This window comes from Epinephelus fuscoguttatus, linkage group LG21 (assembly GCF_011397635.1).
Source record: "Epinephelus fuscoguttatus linkage group LG21, E.fuscoguttatus.final_Chr_v1".
Classification (NCBI taxonomy): domain Eukaryota; kingdom Metazoa; phylum Chordata; class Actinopteri; order Perciformes; family Serranidae; genus Epinephelus; species Epinephelus fuscoguttatus.
The window spans coordinates 33149292-33160326 of NC_064772.1; the positions used below are offsets into that span (position 1 = coordinate 33149292).

Consider the following 11035-nt stretch of genomic DNA (forward strand, 5'->3'; position numbering starts at 1 on the left):
CACCTTCCCTCGCTGATGCTCATAAATTAGACCTATAGGATCCCACAGTTCCTCAGCAGATTTAGTAGTTTTACTCAGCATGCATTAATCAAGCGATAAAGCCAAGTCGGTGAAATTTCTGCAGTGTCATGCTTTGGCTAAGCCACCTGTGCAGATCCCATCCAGTCCCATGACATGTGCTGTAGGAAGACAGGCCAGCCTTAACGGGACAGCAAGGCCCACTGCCTGCATCACTCACTTTTATGGGAATAGGGCGGCGTGGGGTTTAACAAGAGGTTTTACTCGTCAAGGGAACCGACATTGCATAACCATAAAACGATGAGGTCCACAAATCACCGGCCGATTTGTGATGCACGGCAGGGTTGGGCTTGTTGTGCGGCTCACAACCCTGCCAGTAAACGCTCGTGTTTGTGGGTGTAAGAGTAGAAACAACAACAACACTGATTCCTAATGTGACCCATTTGTCCTGCAGTCAGATGGAAGCAGTCTAAATGCTGGAGTTTCCCTCACCCCACGTGAAATTGAAAACACAGCTCTAAAACTGCAGCTAACCCCGCTCCCCGCCGCTCGCTCCTCTGCATAATTTTCCAGGGAGTCTGTGCCATAGCTGGAGCGCCTCCACTGACCAGGGGCGTCTGTGGTTGCACTGAGCTAGTCCGCAGGTCCGGAGAGGCAGGCAGCGAGCAGGCAGGCAGGCTCCGCTACGCCTGACATGGAGCACCCTCGCAGGGGGAACGACTGAGTAATGGCAGGGTAACATGATCCAGGGCTGGGAGGGAGTGGGAGCAACCCTGACGCCAAAATCATAGCTGTGGGATGGAGAGAGGGAGACACACAAATGTGTTTGCAAGAAAGATACGCAGGGGGATGAGACGCCGAGGAGACAGTGGGTGGGACGGGCAGAGAAATGAGCAGCGGTTGGATGATATATTTGGGAAGCGGCCAAATGACAGGGGATGAAAGTGAACGCCTCTCTGCTGCTTTTCATGCACGTGCTGCACCCACCGCTGGGGTGGGAGGGACCGCAGAGGAATGACAAGGCGTGGGCTTGGGTCTCAAATTCACAAGCCTGTCTCAGACAGAATAAACACGCGTAGGCCCAAAATGACTTAGATTTTCCCTAATGTCTGAAACTAATTGAGAAATTCAGGCTGGTAGACATAAATAAATGTATACCTCTTCATATAGACCAAAACATTCAACCAGGAATAAACCGCTCCATATAAACTAACAGATTCACTTTCTCACCTCCGTTTTTATTTCCATTCTTTCCATTTTGGTTTCCAGTTTACCTTAGCTTATTGATGCAGACTAAACTAAATTTGAGTAGAAGTAAAAAACCTTAATCTGAAGACCCGGTTCACAGTCAGTGTGTTGCATCCAATCAGCCCATCCATTAAACCACAGCTGAGTTTTACACAGAGCACTCATTGAGGACTGGAAGGTTTCCAGAACGCCAGGGGTCCTACGAGCTCCGGGCCGACTGTGTGCCAACATGTTTGTGCTAATTTAATTGAAAATGTGTTAATATGCTCCACTAAACAACATCATTACTGTCATGACAGGGCCTGAAGTTGGGTCCAGCTTTACCGCCTGATCTGAAGGTGCTGAAGATGCCCATTGATTCAAAGTATTTCACTTCATCCACATCTGGTGATTTCACAGTTAAATGGTTTATTTATTGGTAAAAGAATTTGATAGAGTACTGAAAAAGGCCAATCACAAGTTCTCAGAGCCAAAATTAACATTTTCACTGTTTCTGATTTTATCCAAAACTCAAACATGTTCAGTTTGCTATCATTCAAAAGAGCAGTGAGTAGGGTTTAAGGCAGGGATACTCAGCTTGCTTTGCCAGGAGGCCAATTGTGCAAAATGACAGACGGCCAGGGGCCAGTTGATAAACAGACATTAATAATTAATACATAAATAATTAGCCTGGTCATCTGTTGGGGAGTTCGCATGTGTCCTCCCTTTGCACTTCTTTTGATAGATAAGCTTTTTATTTCGAAGCATTGTGGCACCATTTACATTCAAAGTATAAAAAAAATGCACAATATTGGGTTTTAGCCGATTTCCGATATGCTGATATGTAACAATTCATCTGACCAATAGCCGATAGATATATCCACTTTTTTCCCCACCAAGTCTCTTCTGTCGTGGCATTAGCATCATATTATGGATGTATACTCTTGACATGACGGCCCACCAGCAGATGGAGACATGAAATACTTTTCAATGTATGTAATATTCAATCATTGTGCAACATAAGAAAAACATTAGGCCAATTCCAATAACTCATGTTAAAGCCAATATTGGCCAATACTGATGACATGCAGATACTATCGTGCATTCCTAATAAGAGAAAATCCCAGTGTGGCTCACTGTGTTTTCATTGTGAATCAGAAAATGGTCATTGGGCCAACACTGCTTTAGGGGATCTATTGGCAGCAATTAATATGATTAGCCTATGTTTTCATTAGTATATAAATCACCTGAATCTAATAACTGTTGTGTTTTCGTTACCTTAGAACGAGTTTGATATTTATATTTAAAGGAATTCCCTTCATCACGTCATGTACCTAAATCTAAAAATACCTAAACAATGAAAAACCCCTGATTGCAATCCCTCCCGCAGCACAGCTGAACCACGACACTGCTTTTTCATGATAGTGGCGGAACACAGCTTCCCTTTTTTTAAAAGCCTTCAGTTACTGAGCACAAATCTTTTACAGGAACAGCCCGTCTTTCACTTTGAGTTCCTTGAAACTGGTCTGTACAACCACGGTCTTATCTGTCGCTGGCTGCTTCAACAGTTTGTGGTTATGCTTGCAATGCTCAAAGGCAGCTACAGTAAGCGTGGGTTATAACAGAAGGACTGCTCTCCCACTTCCCTGACCAGATTTATAAAAGCTGGCCTTCACTGGACTCCATTTTAAAACCTGTCTGACTTAACTTTTATTTTAGAGGAAACTTATGATGCATCATAAAAGCATCATTACACTAAGTGAAATGACAGATGTAAAAAACTAGCAGCCAGTTACGATGACCGTACAAGTCCGATGCTGCTGTCGCTTCTCATCAGCCTCTTATGTTACCACACGACGACCGATTTTTGACCACGCACACAGCGAACAAAATGGTTTGCTAGAAGTGGAGCACAGCCAGGAACTATGCTAATGCTCAAAGGAGCAGCCTAATATAATAATATGCCCGAGATGCCTGCAGCCTACAAATCCTGTAAAAGTCAGTCATTAGGCTTCACATGTAATTTTCATTAACTTTTCTTGGAAACAAGAATCTAGCAAGACCAACAATTTAGCAGAGAGAGAAATGTTCACCAGACTATTACTGAACCACATCCTCCCTTTTCCATCCACAATATGGTCTCCATTCATTATTCAGACAGGAGATGCACTTTCCTTGTTCTTCAGCTCTCCACTCATGACATCTTTGGGCAGCACTTAACAGACGGGATACATATCAGCTGCTTAGAATTCAGGTATGACTAAAAATATATATATTTAAATGTGGAAAGACGACTTCAACATTTTAATCAATTAGGCTTAATAGGCTGATGGTCTTTCTAATTTTGCATCAGGACTTAAGGTTTTACTCCAAAACGTACACAAGAGGATTCTGTCTCTGAATGCATCACTGAATTAGCCAGCGTATTAATGTTTTTAGGGGAGAGCTGCATTTTAATGCAGTCTTGCAGTGCCTGTATTACATCCATAATGTAGAGATGCCATAATTTAAAAAGTAGGCCAAGCCTTAAAGCAAAATTTAACTCAGAAAAACACAATCAGTGTCCGACCTGCAAGCCTCGCCGTGCAGAATGGCTGGCTGAGTGTTGAGCTGTATTATCATACCCCTTGTGCAAAATGTCAACAAGATTTGGGAACATTCGCAACTTCTTGGTTACTGCCTGCTCCTTAGACTGGTACTTCAAAGCCTGCAATGAGTGGCGCCTGGGAAAAAAAATCTTGTGTGTGTTATGGTAACATGATCTTGGTTATGATTGAGCGGAAATGTTAGACAAGCATCTAAGTTTCCTCCGCCTGCTTCTACCCTCCTCATCTAGCCACATGTGAAACCACACTGGAACTGCTCGCCGGCCAAAGTAAACGCTCCAGCCGGTCACATGGCATGTGTTTACACTGGATGCCAGCTTGACGTGCCAACCCCTTACTCATATTCTGGTGATAAATATCACGCAGTGTAATTCCTCTTTTATAATCATTGTATGCAATGAACCTTAAAGTGTGAGACATTTCCCACAGTGAGCTGCGAGATAAAGGAGGCCCGTCACAGTCAAACTCTGCTCCGTGTGTGTGTGTGTGTGTGGGAAGGGAGGGTGTTCCTCACACTGACTCATCTATAAGGCAGAGAGCTGCTCTGAGTCTGCAAAAAATCTGAACAAAAAAAAAGTGTAGGCTAACCAATTTTCCAAGTGAGCAGCACGCTGCTTTGAAAGTAAATAAATAAATAAATAAATAAATGTAAATGGAAAGTAATTTATCAGATGAACTGGAGCCAGAATGAAAGCAGATTAAAGTGTGTCTGATTAGCTTTAAAACTGGTCCGGTCACATACTCTGACAGATACCTTGGATGAACTGTACGGCCTGTTTCTACTGAGGTGACCTGCGCTTATACAACATGACAAGCACTCTGCGTTCTCACAAGGCAAACAGAAAGCAGCCACTTAAGGCAGAGTGGGGCATGTTATAAAGTTGACAGTATTAAAGGGTCAGTTCACTCAATTTAAGGACAATACATATTTTGCCTCTTAGCTCTAGTGCTGCATAGGCATGCAGGTATGTTTGGTTTTATTTGACCAGATTTGGGTTGGGCCGGTGTAAAAATGTTCAAAACGGTTTGATGTTAAGCCAATCATCGGACTGGACTACCTAATTTTACCACTAGGTGTCGCACTTAACTCATCCCAAGTGGAACATAGTAACACTAGTCGTAACAGCAAGCGAGCGTCCGAATATCACGTCACATAAGCCCCGTTCCCACCGAACACTTTCGCTATAGTACCTTTGGAACCAAAAGTAACCCTTCAGACATGGTATCTAGACCTTAGCGTTTCCACCGCAAACAGTACTCTTAAACATGGGCGGGGTTGTTGTCACTCACTGCATTTCCTCATTATTGGTTACACGGATTGAAGTCAAAGGTTTATGACAAAATCACTTGAAGACATTGACTCCCGTGTGCACACGACGAAAGAGAAGAGGGAGAGATGCTGCTGCCAGAGGAGCCGCTGAATGAGTTCCCTCTGAGCAGTAAGTCACTAAAAGAGTCTGAGAAGTCTGAGGCTGTTCATAAAACATTCAGGACGCCACAGTTTATTCCACACTACTGAAGCTGCTCCTCTTTTTGGAACCACCATGGAGTTCGTAATAATATCGCTTTCAGCCGTGCTTGTTGTTGCCGTGAGTAACAGTATGACGTCAATGTCAACAAGTCGAAACATCGCAAGTATCACAATATGAATTTTTCATATGACATTAAAAATCATACCGGTATGATCATGAAGAAGATGATATGACACACCCCTATTGGCTAATCATTGGTCCCCTCACAGTGCTCATTGGTTGTATTTTATTTCAATGGAGAAACCGCTGTTTCATGTCATGACGCCAGATCAACTGCGGATTCCAAGGTCTTGACCTAGGCAAGTAAGACAAAGAAAAGCAGCCCAGAAAAAGTGCTTGAAAATGTAGTATTTGTCGATTAATAAAATAGTTGTCAACTGATTTTCTCTCTTTCAGCTCTAGGTTTTCTAGAGACTCTTTCTGTGGTAGAAAGTAGTTTCATTAAAAACTGTTCTGTGAATTATCTAAGGTAACCAGGACCAGGGCCCTAACCAAGATTTTAGACACGCCGAGGTCATGAGTCCAGTCTTGCTTCGTGTGAACACAAACAAATTACCATTCACATCTGTTGCATGGATTCAGAAATCTCACTGACAGGTATCAAAACCTGACCACATAAAACCGACTGAACTAAACAGCTTTTTTGGAGGAGTTGACATGATGTCTGTGTGAGCCAGCCAATCACAACAATCAAGAGCGCAGGATTTCCCCACCGACGACAACAACCACAATCAAACTGGAGCGTGTCATGGAGGGAAAGTAAGCGGTATTTGTTAACTATGATAAACAAGCACCGGTATGGAGTAGGTGTCGGCTGTGCCGTGGGAGTTTCTGTTATGAGTGTGAAAGCTGTACCAAATGCGAAAAAGTGTTTGCTGATTTGTGTGGTGTGACCTTCTTTCCATCATCAGCACAAAATAATGCTGAGGCAGCAGTTTTTCTACCCAAAAAAAGGTGCAACAGTAAAGCATTTTTCTCTCGACAGGTCTTAATAATGTTGCCTTACAGTGAGTCAGACCTTTGTCAGAGTCTGACACATACAAAACCGAGTCGCGTCAGATCAACACCAGACCCCTTCAGAAAGCCACTGAAGCCCCAAATCCTCAGGAAAAAATAAAAAAAATGTGTTTGTACTGGGAACCTCCCAGTTCTAAATTAGTGAGAACTGAAAAAGCGAAACTGTTGTCAAAAAGAAAACTGTTTTCAGTCAACTTTCCCGGCATAAAGACCTTAGACGTGGGGTTTGCTGACCTTTACGGCATCTTTTATGTGACAAAAACTGGGCTGCTGCAGATAATGAAAATGATAAATTGTTGTATCTGGAAAGGAAAAGCAAGAACACCCTCTGGAACATACTGTACACCACAGCGAGAGGGAATTCCAGTTCCAATACGATGGACCTGACTGAAGGGGAATTTTCTCCTCCACCAGAATCCATCCTCACAGAGCCGACACTGAGACTGCATCAGTGCTCCAAATTCAAGACATGAAATCATGCACTGAGTGTTTCCTAGTATGGAACACAAGGCCTAATATAAGTGTACCGAGGAACTCTTGCAGTTTCCGTCACCCTTTCTAGAGAAGCTCGTGTGAAGCAACAGGATCATTTTGAGCAACATGTCAGCAACATTTCAATGAGCAACACAAACACTCCTGTACCCAAGATCTGACCTTTGACCTCCCTGTGGAGAAGTGCCAGAAATGTTTTAGAATTAAAGAATTCCCCTCCAACAGCAGCCTGATGGCAGCTGAAGAGCTTCATCGCTGCATCAATGGAATTTACCTTTTCTTTCCCAGCAAAGTTTGTGACACCTGAACTTTGCTTTGTAAAACTTTCAATGTTACAATATTACATTGACAGCTATCTGGAAATCCATCAGTTTAAAAAAAAAAAAAAAAAAAAAAACACTTTTTTTTTCTTCCTGCCCGGAGTTTTTCGACTAACGGAAGTGCAGGGACGTCTGCCATCGCTCACGCCCTTCACTTCCGGCGGTGCCCCCAGGAAATCGCCGTGTTGTTTACAAATACTTTGGCTAGAAAACCAGCAGAGTTTAGCTATATATCACATTTTTCACATCACTATATCACCGTGTAGATTAATCTGATGTTTTTTAAGTCTATAAACACAATGACTGAACAAATGTTACTATTTCTGTGTGCACGTTTTGTAATTAATAACATGGTTATCGTAGATTAGCTGGGCTAACCATTAACTGTTAACGTTAGCGGTGTCTGTAATAACCATAGACTGTATAAAAATAAGGTAATAACTCAATAAACGGTCCGTGAATAAAATATTTTTTCCAGCGGATATCTTAGTTAGAACATGATTGAGCTAGCAAAGCAGTTTTGTGTTGCTATGTGTGGTATTTATTCAAAATTTATTCAAAATTTATTCAAATTTTTTTCACGTTGACGAGACTGCGTTTTAGGCGGAGCGATTGCCATGGACGCGGAGCTTGCTGTTTCTGTAGGTACACATTTCCTGGGGACACCTGCACGTCTTGGCTACGCCCCCTCCATTGTGATTGGCTAAAGCTTCTAAAGATTCTACAATGTAAATTGCAGAATCTGTCTTGAGAGATTACATTGACAGTGACTAAGAGACAGTGCAGTAAATAAGTCAATAAGCTCTGTCAGGTCTTGTTGATGCCAAGTGTAGTAGGGTCAATACTTGCTAAGGTTGGGGATCATCTCAAATAAATTACAATACCAGTACTTCAAAAGGGATATGCCACCAGAGGCTAGCGGCCTGTAGTAGAGGCACACTTACGAACGTTTTGGTGGCATCTTGGTATGCTGAACTGCCAACTCTGTCAAAGACACCGCACTCAACTGCACCACACCAAACTGTGTGTGTTATAGCTGCTGCGGTAGTGGACGAATCATAGGTCGCATTAAATCGAAGAATGCTTGCGGAGATTGGCAGCGAGCAAAACCACATAAGAGGGGGGATGACATGCGGCAAAGGGTCACAAGTCGGAATCAAACCGGAGCTGCTGCAGAGGACTCAGCCAATGTGGGACGAACAATCTACCAGGTGAGCTAGACGTCGCCCTGAACTGTGTTTGACTGGAGAACTTTCGATACTACTCTGGACTGGGTCATTTCAGTTGACACCTGTTAACCAATACCCAGACCTAGTACCTGTGCACATCAGACTGGTGCATCACTGATGATAATTATCTGTAATTCAATCCAAAGCATAAAAAGTAGGCACCTACATGTCTGAGCCACTGCATCTAGTAGCTGGAGGAAACGTGCACCACCTGATTCGTCCCTGGTCAGAAGGAATATGCTGGCAATCCAGGGACAAAGCTCCACAGCAGTCTCTTGAACAGTTGGGTTACACATGGAAGCCCAGATGAGATGTGTTATAAATATCAGGACGTGTGTGTGTGTGTGTGTGTGTGTGTGTGTGTGTGTGTGTGTGTGTGGTTTATTCATACAGAAACACACCTGTCTTCACAAAGGGAACACAGGAACTGGACTAGACTGAGCAGCAGACATGTGGCTCGCCGCTTTGGAGGTTGGAACAGACTAACACAACTGTGCTGAGAAGTGGCGCATGATCAAGCTAAGGCTGCTGGGAAATGGAGTTCTTAAAGGGTAACAGGGAGTTTAGCAGATCTGCATGGAGCAAATCAAACAGACAGTGCTCCGTGTTTTACAGTGTAACAGTACTTTGAAAATGATTGTGACAGGATCAGAGGACAAAACTCCAGTGACAGTAATTAAAGTGATGAGGGCCCTTCAGTGATGGGTGATATGAGTAAAAACGAATTTATCATAGTTATGTTTAATGAAGGCACTCCATCAAAGTGATGCAAAAAATCGTTTAAATCCAGTCCTGCTGCATAGTTTGAACATTTCTTGCAACGGCCTACACAGCCACAACTCTCACACTTTAAACACCGACTAGCAACGCCTCTCAGAGTTTACACAACTTTCTGAGTCGCATACTTTTTCTTTTTACTGCCCTTGAGAAGTACGTACTGTTGCATGCATGCACACAATCGGGACATACTATTTCCTAATAACATTACACCCTGAACTCTGACCGTCTTGCTTTTATATCCGTTACTTTGGGGATAAACGCAACTCACCAAATTTGAACTCAAGAGCTCTGCTGTTGTCACTTTGCAATATATGTATATTGTACATTCTATTTTGTTTACTTAATCAATATTCCTATAATTACTATTCGACTGGTCATCAGTTAGTTGAATGTGCTATCGTCCATCATTGTGACTTCTGACAGCTGTCAAGTTGCTGCTCAGTCGATGTGACGTATCGTCAGCTGTGCAGAGGATTGTGGGTCAGAATAGTCCGAAAATATCCTGGCAGTTTTCTGCATCTGACATACTATGTACTGGGACATGCTAAATCTCTTTGTGGAGTACTATATAGTACAGGTATTAGAGCGCACAGTAGATGTCATCAGATTGCCCAAAGACTGGGTCAATCTGTGTGCATTTAAATAAATTATACAAACTGCAATAAGAGTCATTAATGCAGCAAATATTAACTGCATTACATTTTCTGTTTCAATAGGATCGTGTGTTTGCTCTCTGCATTTATCTTTTATTATATCCACAGCAACCAAACTGAGTTGGATTACCCCAATATTGATAAGCATGTTGCAGGCTACTACATATGATCTACGTCAGTGCACTCTCCTACACTACAGTGCCTACTAACAGATCCCAAATCTACCCTGACTCCCTCCTCAGAGGTTTACACAAGGTACAGCTGCACATCCAGCACTGGGGACACTCAGGAGGAGAGCTGAGGACAGACGTGGGGTTGTCCACACAACACCCAGTGCACTGTGTGTTTGCTCATCTCGCTGATGTGTGTGTGTGTGTGTGTGTGTGTGTGTGTGTGTGTGTACAGATCTGACTGCGGGGAATCCTAGCCTGATGACGTATGTCTGCGATGCACAGCTGCAGGGTTAGCCGCAGGCCTGCTCTGCATTAGCTGCACACACACTGCATGACACCCACCATACGTGTATCCACCCGCTGTCCCTTGCACGTGCACTGTCACGTCACATCGACACTTGGTGAGGACTGTTATCTGAGTTTGGAGCAGTTTGTCATTCTGTAAATACAGGGCAAAGCCAGAGGTCCTCACTGCTGCATACAAATGCTACCGTGGTAACACTGCAAACGAGCCCAGCTAGGCTTCATTTTGACTGTCTAACGGCGGCGGGCTGCGGCAAAATGTCGGATTAACTGTAAACATGTCTCACCTGGATCCCCAGTTAGGTGGAGGAAGCGCCTTCGGGCTACGACAGGCTCATTTTTCGTAAATATCTGGTGAAACCGTCGATCCTCATAACTGTTTCTCTACAGCCATTTTGAGCCAAACCGTCAACTTGATCAGGCGGGTGAAACAAATATTAGCGAGTTACTAATCAATGTCATTTCTAAGCTTAAGCGTAACAAAATTAATTACATTCAACCTAACAAACGTTAAGTTTGTGTTTTAGTGGGATAAAAGTGTTTCAGACGGTTGAGGAAGCAATATTATGATGTCACTATTTCCGGTGAACCCCCGTGTAAGCAGAAATGGTTCAGTCCGTAAAATTCCGGGGACCTACTTCGCTGTGCTGTGTGAGAGCAGCCAATGAGCGGCTGTGTAGTAACC

At 43.4% G+C, this 11035-nt stretch overlaps 1 protein-coding gene across 1 annotated transcript in view; it reads right to left on the reverse strand.

The window, feature by feature from the left end:
* znf438 (zinc finger protein 438) overlaps positions 1-10750 on the reverse strand; it is a 59517-nt gene extending 48767 nt beyond the window's left edge. Inside the window, exon 1 of the mRNA XM_049564748.1 lies at positions 10638-10750. The gene's annotated coding sequence lies outside the window, so the exon portion shown is untranslated. The remainder of the gene's footprint in view (positions 1-10637) is intronic.
* Between the last annotated feature and the right edge of the window lie 285 nt (positions 10751-11035).